General features: G+C 43.9%; 1 protein-coding gene across 5 annotated transcripts in view; it reads right to left on the bottom strand.

Moving 5' to 3' along the window:
• LOC146809372 (voltage-gated potassium channel KCNC1-like) overlaps nt 1-8209 on the bottom strand; it is a 631507-nt gene that overhangs the window by 17852 nt on the left and 605446 nt on the right. The gene's annotated exons all lie outside the window — the stretch shown is intronic.

Below are 8209 nucleotides of genomic sequence, written 5' to 3'. Positions count from 1 at the left end.
GAATGATCTGCAGCCATATATGTCCCCACTCATTCCGCAAACAGTTTCGTAGAGTGCGACTGAAGTTCTCTTCTGTTTGGTCAATATCATGTCTTATGCAATATCAGAAGACCTACTCAGTCTTCAACTTCTCCCTTCCCGCTCTATTACTTTACATACCTGAAGGGCATTCCTGAAGTCTAGGTCTCTCTGAAGTATACAATTGCTTCAGTTCTCTTCCCCCAGTCTGGATTTTTCAAGTTTTCCTCTTGTACACTATTTATAAACTCTAGCTATGACCTTGCTTAATACTCAACTGATAACTATGGACTGCCTTTCCTCCAGAAGGTGTACATATCTCAGAGTCACAGTCTCATGTTCTACTGGCTGTACCTGTGGCTAGATAATTCTTTGGTGATGATAGCTAATAAATGCCCCTCTACCTACCCATGAATTTGCGGCTATTTGGTGTCAGTTGTAAGTGTTATTGCTACAGTTCTTTCATGCTTCCTAATTTGATCTTTTCAGAGCATCAATTTTCAGCAGATGTCAGTGGTGTCCGTAAACCATCATGATTTCAAGCTCATACCTTAAGCAGCATTTGAACAGAAATCATCCAGTTTGGATATTACATCACCTGGGTTGAGCCATGATTTTCCATCCTGAGATCTAGCTTGTAAGAATTCAATGCACATCAAAATCCAAGGCAGGTCACCATCAAATACATCCATAATCTCAGAACTATGAATGTTACTTCAACCTTTGTGGTTGATTACACAGAGTTACCAGGTGCCTGCTTGTTTGCATGCTTGTTTAAATGAACCTAACTGCGGTTAGCAGGAGAAGGTTGCCAGGGGTCTTTTAAAAATCAACCCAGGTACCCTGCAGAAAATTCTTGATGTCACATTGCTTCCTGGTTTTGGCAGTTCCATAAGTTGAGTGGTGCATAATTACTTCTCTATCCTTCCTTTATACAGTTGGGTAACAGCAAAATAAACCAGCAGAAACTGAATGAGAGGTGCTGCAACACAGAACAAGAATAGATGTAATACAAATGTTGTATATTTCTACTCCCACTGATCTTGCAGATATGTTTTACAAGTCTTTTATTGTGCGAGTAACACAGTGGGCATTTCAACACTATGACATGCTTTGGCTTTTAGTGCCTTAACATCCCCTGGCTTGCTCTCCCTGTGAATTTGGTGGTGTGTCTACCTCTATTTCCCAATTGACAAACGTCAATTTAACCGCTCGGTCATATGCCCTACTAGCAGTTGGCCCGCCAGAAGTCCTGGATGGAGAAATGTAACCAGATAGAGACACTTGTACATAGTGTGAATCCATTAAATTGTTAGAACCTGGTGTGGATAATTCTCTTTGAGAGAATTAACGGTCTTGTCTCCACTTTCTTTTTAGTTACCTTTGGTTTTCGTCCCTCACATGGTTTGCACCGATGACTGACCAAGACAACAGAAGATACAGCCTCAAAGTGTGCCTGATCCCTTGCAGCCTGCTTCTTCATCTTCCTTACATTAAGCATTTGTTGGCATCACACTATTCAAAGACCTTTCCTTTGATGCTAAATTCTTTAAAGTTAGACTGCCCTACTTCATTCCTACTCACTTGCCACCACATCGAGAAGTCGTCTGTTGTGGAGGTTGTAGAGCTTAGCTGAGATTGCCACCTCATTGTGTCTCTAAGCAGAGGGGAAGACATTACAAGACGGCACTCCATGCAAGCACACCAAACAGTACAAGCAATATCTACCCTGGTAAATGTGACCATGTGAACCCAAGTGTATTAGTTTCCATAACAAAATCATTCAAAAACACACACACACACACACACACACACACACACACACACACACACACACACACACACACACACACACACACACACACACACACACATACACACACACACACACACACACACACACACACACACACACACACACACACACACACACACACACACACACACACACACTCTCTCTCTCTCTCTCTCTCTCTCTCTCTCTCTCTCTCTCTCTCTCTCTCTCTCTCTCTCTCTCTCTCACTCTCACTCTAGCTCTGACATAACATCATTAAAATCCCAATTTGTGGAACAGCTGTGATTGTTTCTATCAATCCTCACTAAACTATGCAACGTGCTCCCCGCTTTGACCCCTCAAACCAATGTGTTGAGTGAATTGAGAAAAAAACAAGCATGCTGTTTGGCCGCAATTATGCATCACTTGTGATTAACACTGTTACGGGCACACCCATGTTGGGCACACTGTCATGTAAAGCATGAACTTGTGGGGCAGAGACTGAAACAATTTCTCTACACCAGCAAGCGGTTTTAAGACAAGAGCATAAAACTGACATTTGGACAAGGGTTCTCATTGCAGCATACCCTTCCAATCTCAACACTCCACGCCCCCTTACCTGTTACTCTCACTCTGCTTTTATAGCCCTCAAGGAAAAAGAGTTGCCCTTCTGCTACGTTTTTCTCCCATGAAATCTGCCTCCCCTCTGTGCCACTAGATCTACGCATTGCTATCAACCATCTTTTATGAGCCCTATCTATCTAATAGGTGCACACGCGGAGAAGAGAGCATATATAATGATCCTGCGACTGCAGTCACCACGTGTGATCTGCTCTGACACCGAGGGTGCCAGGAGGGAGTCGGATCTGACTCTTCTTTATCTTATGAAGATGAATGTGAAGTATGAACAGGTGGCACTGTATTTCACAAATATGCTTTGTTAGACACCTGGTGTACTAAAAATATGTCTAACCCTAATAAACCACTAAATATGTGATAAAGGTAATATATTTTGTCTTGGAATAAGGGACTCAGAACTCTATATTCCTCCCAAACAGTAAAATCAAACGCCTAAGGGCGCAGTAGGAGCAGAAACTCGAGCATAAAATTGTGAGCTTCCGAGCCTCCACAGGGGCGGAACCTACAGGCACTCAATGGAAAACAATTCTACATGTCCCTGAGAGCTTGCGAAGGCAATATCACAGATTACCCACACAGTATTCACTAACTCATCGACATGTAACTGGGCAGCAGAGTTTATTTTAAAGTGAACACATGAGATGTCAGAGTTAAAAAAACATCATTATAAACTATGTAATTGTGTCATCTAGACATAAAAACGTCGTTGCCTTGTTTTCATGCATACTATTTGGACGGGAATGGCCTCTGCATGGTGAAAAGGTGTGTACCCCTGCTCCGAATGCTCCACTGCGTATCCTGACTTTCTGTTTGGCCCCAGATGTCACTCGAATTAGCATGTGAGTAGCAGAGGGCCGGGCCTATCACTGGTGAGTGAGGTCCAGGACCTGTTCTGGGACCTGCAGAGGCATGCATACTAGACTACTGTCCATGCCCTGGACACACTACATAAAGCACAGGTGGCAGTGTACTGTGTTTTGTATATCAGTAGAAAGATAAGACCTTTTTCTGCGTCAAGGAGAGGTGAGGCTACTGGCTCCACTCCTGTCAAGGTCTGCAGTTATATTAAACCCAGAAAATTGCACTGGCATTCTGTGTGCATGTATGTGGAATGAGAGTGTAGCACATGTATGGAAGTGAGACTATGTGTTGTGAGAGCCTTGTAGTAGTATCAGTGGGGTCTAATTTGGTTGCCACTGGTTCAGCCATGGTACAAGATGGAGGATGGACATTGCTTCACCAGACATTATAAGTGTCCTGCACGCATTCCTGTGCCTGAAAGGTGGAGATCCAGACAAGGAACAGAGGAGGCTGGAGAAAGAGCTACCTTTAGAAATTTAATGATGACCTTGTTAGCATAGGGCTACTGATAAGTTGTTCCTGAACACTGCCATTCGGAAGCTAAATGGGGTGAGGGGCGGAGGGGTTGCAGTTTCTTTTGTTCAAGACAAGAAAGTTTTCCAGGAAGGCCGGCGCATATTTTTCTGTTACTGATTACAGCTTTAAGCAGGCTGGTGACAGCCTGGTGCAGAGATCTCACACTTCATTGTGCCCTTGGTTTCAGTACTCCTGCTTGGAGTCAGCACTTTCACCAGCTTTGAGAGCCACTGCCTTGCACAAAGACTGTATCAAAGGAACAACCAGAAAATGACATTTAAAAGAGAAACCGGTTATGATACCTTAGACAGTAGATGTGTAAAAGTGGGATCCGAACAACAGCACCTTGTGCGAGCTCCATGACGAAAGAAGGTAGTGCTCCACAGAGTACGTGAAGATCTATTGTGGGACCAAGATTGGTGTGTGCATGACAGTGAGTCTTCCACAGGTTAGGGGACAACACATGAGCTCTGCACTTCTGCTGGAGGAGCTGAGAATCTGCCTAGTGCCTAGAAGTCTGCATGTTGAGGGAGAATGGAGAGTGCCTGGCTCTGCAGGAGGCTAGAATGACCAGGAGGAGTAGCCAAAAGCGTTCCTGGTGTGAGGAACACCCAGAGGAAGCGGACTGTCCTAGAAAATAAAGCCAGAAAGAACCCAGTCTCTCCAAAGGTTCCTGTGTGGACTGCACACAAACTTTGCAAGTACAAGCACAACTGTCACCAGACAGACGCCATAGGTCTGAGAACTTGTGCTGCCTCTGTCAGCTCTGGAGAAGAGGAGACATGTCACCACTGGAGTAGGCCCTCTATTGGACTTGATAGCTACACTTCCCGAAGACACATCGCCGCTGACAAATCAGGCCAGAGGCCACAAATATCATGTCTGGGTGCTTTTCTGCACACAGCCTTGAGGGATACAACAGGCAAAAATGCCATGCCATTGAACAGGGCCACAGTAGTGAGTAGCTGCCGCTGTGAAGAGCAGGAAAATGAGCTACGCCTCGTGCACCACTAGATTTGTAAAGCAGGGCCTAGCCTGCAAACAGACTAAGAGACTAAACATGTGGAGAGAAATCTGGTGTAAAGTCTTAAGACGTTTTGCCCGAGTGAACGGCTAGGGTGGGAACTTTTGAACTGAGTGGTACATCTAACCAGTGAAGTAAACAGAAGTGATCAGCACCCATGACTTATTAATGTCTATGATCCAACCTCACCACGTTGCTATTTCTTATCTTGCTACTCTTGCGCGAAAACATGTAATTTCCTCTCACGCTTTGTTAATTTCCTATCTAGCCATGTTATTCTCTACGTCTTGCTGCTCCTCACCTTGTATGTTTGCACTCCAACATTGTAATTCTCCTCCATTTATTAGTAACTCTCTAAACATAGACTGGTATTCTCTTTCATTGTCTTTTAATTTCCACTTGCACGTTATTCTCCTCAATTACCTTGCTCTGCCTTTTTTCATTTTCCAATAATTTTCTCCCCTTTCAATTCAATACACTGGAACCTCAAATTGGTACTCTACTGTTTCACTATGTTAATCTCCTTCCTATGTGCGTTACTCTTCTCTATCATACTGCTAGTGTCCTTCCACACCATATAAAACCCTTATCTCACCTTGATATTCTTCTTCATTTTTTTTTTTACTACAGGTGGGCCATGAAATTGAGTGACATCTAAAACCCATCCCTTCACAAAGTAACCAAAGATTCTTGGCTTTGCCCTTCTTCACCTAGGATGAGGTTTAGCCCAGCTGGCCCTCCTGTTGTGACGAGTTCCTTACTCAGCACGTGCCATCTAGAAAGGGTGGGGCATTCCGTGCAAGGAAATCGGTCAATAAGGTCGAATAGTGAAAAAGGGCAAATGCACGGTGCACTGTTTTGATGATGGAGTGAGGTGGGAGAGCAGAATTGGTTGAGACTCCAGGCATTCGTGCCAGTCGATCCACGCCCCCTCATAGCCCTCTGCGACTGCAGGAACAGTTTCACTCTATCAGGAAGGTCTGCTAGAGATGTGCACTTTGTTTGTTTTGAACTTTGTAAGCTTCCTTTACAGCAAAGCTTGCAAAGTTGTTAAAAAAAATTAAAAATACGTGAAGTGTTGAATCTGTCAGCATACTCTTAAGAAACAAGGTGAGGCCACCCCTGTTATCTTTCTCCATAATGTTTTTCTCTTGTTTCTCACTTTGTTATACTCCAATCTCACCTTGTTAGTCTCACTCTACATCGTGTCACACTCCTTTTTTTACAATGCTGACATCCTCCCTCCTTGCACTCACTGCCCTGACTTTTCTAAACCCTATGCTCTTGCTTCTACCCTCACAGTCTTCTACCCGTCCACTTTGTTGTTGTATTTCATCCTAACTTTACCCTGTATACTCTCTCCCCTAACACTGCTACTCACCTCTCTCGCCTTCCCTTGTTTCATTCTTTAATCTAGTTTTATTCTCTTCCTTATATACTTGTAATTTACCTCTGCCATATATATTCTCGAACAAGTTACTGTAACCTTGTTACTCTCCAACATTAGCTAGCTATACTTGCTCTTTATTTTGTCACTTTCCTCTCTCACCTTAAACTTCCTTTCCCCCTTGTTAAACTTCTTCTTTACTTAGTTCCTCTCCTTCCTCACCATGTTACTTGCCTTGCCTCTTCTTGTTACTTTCTTCCTTCACATCTAGGGTTGCCACCTTTCCCATTGAAAAATACCGGCCATATGTTCATGTGTTAGATTCTGCAAAAGCTGGCACATGATACTGAGTCATTCATATTTATGGTCTAGTGGAAAGAATCACGTTTCACTTATGTGGGCAGGCGATTTTAACATTGCTAAGTGTATTCACAGCTGGAATCGAGTTTGCGGAGTCACAGATGGAAAGGGCGAACACATTGCACATTGTGCGAGTCATGAGGTGCGCCCTTCACCTCTCAGGGACAATTACTCGATTAGAACAGTCTCAGACTTTCACTCTGTGATCTAGATCTAGGTTAAGGATTAATCCCGCTTTATTTTACACCCTTAATAGGGAGGTGCCTATGAAATGGTAACATATTGATCCAAACACATTTTTCATAGACCCGGTTACCAAAAATTAGGAGGACATAATGTGCTGGCCTTACCACAGTCGAACAAACGCCTAACTTGTCCCTAATCTTCGGAAAATATGTCAAGGCCAGGAGAGATACTATTCACATGGCCATTATGGACCTCTCCTGTGCCTTTGACTAAGTGGGCAGAGGGAAACTGTGGGAGTTGATGGAAGTAGTATGTACTGACCCTCCCTTACTGAACCTTTTAAAGCATCTTCACTAGGACACATCTATGAAAGTACGTTACACCTAAACTGGCGATTGCACCCACCCTATAAGGGTAACCCGAGAGGTAAGACAGGGTTGTACATTAGCGCCCTTCTGATTTGTATTAAATATTAATGCTCTATATTAATTTTTAATTTCCCGTGCCATAGAAGTCTGGGCTCTCTGCAGGCAAATAGATTCTTGTGCAGATTTTCAGCAGTCCCCAAAAAAGCAACCAGTCTCATCTCACTATGAATTGGGTTTAGGCTACTTACAGGATGGTGCATTCCTGGCTCTCATCTTATTATGGCTAAAAATATGGACCACTCCATTTATGAGTTTCTCAAGCAAGGCTGTAGAGCACTGCCTTAGCTTAAGCAATATGCCAGCTATGCCTTGGCTGGCATACGTTAAGAAGTCCTTTCGGGATCTAGGCTTAAGCCAACTCTTCGCTGCCCCATGTAGTATTGGCACCCATGATAAGGAGTTGGCAAAACAAAGGAAGAAAGAGAAAATAACAAAATCTTTATATATGGTTTCCATTCTCCAATATGTGCCTCTCTCAACTACTCCAGGGGGCAGATTTACAAGCCCCTAACGACAACTTAACGCCGCTGTTGCGTCACTTCTGTGATGAAGCGGTGTCGTAAGCACTGCGCCACGTTGTGACATATTTACAACGTGACGCATCTAGGGAGATGCGTCATGTTGTAAAGCCCTGCGCTACATTATACCTGCATCAGGTATAATGGATGCAGGGTGGGCGTTCTAATGTGAGAAAGCCTCGCAAAAGTGACAGAGTGAAATCTACAAGATTTCACTGAGTCACTTTTACGACGCCACTGTGTCAAAACCTCACGCCTGCTTGAAGCAGGCGTAAGGAGTGACCCACCATAATAGAAATAGGCATTCCTGAGCATTGCTGGAGTTGCGTTGTGCTTGGGACACGACTACAGCAATGCGCTGCCTTCACACCGAAAGATGCGTCACGCATCTGTCTATTCTTGCGCCACGGTGCGCTGCATTGTAAATGTGACGCATCCATGGTGGTTCAAGGTTTTTTTTATGTGACGCAAATGAACTGACGCATCTCTGCTAATATG

Source organism: Triturus cristatus, chromosome 7 (genome assembly GCF_964204655.1).
Source record: "Triturus cristatus chromosome 7, aTriCri1.1, whole genome shotgun sequence".
In the NCBI taxonomy this organism is placed as follows: domain Eukaryota; kingdom Metazoa; phylum Chordata; class Amphibia; order Caudata; family Salamandridae; genus Triturus; species Triturus cristatus.
This window is presented reverse-complemented; position numbering and strand designations above follow the sequence as displayed.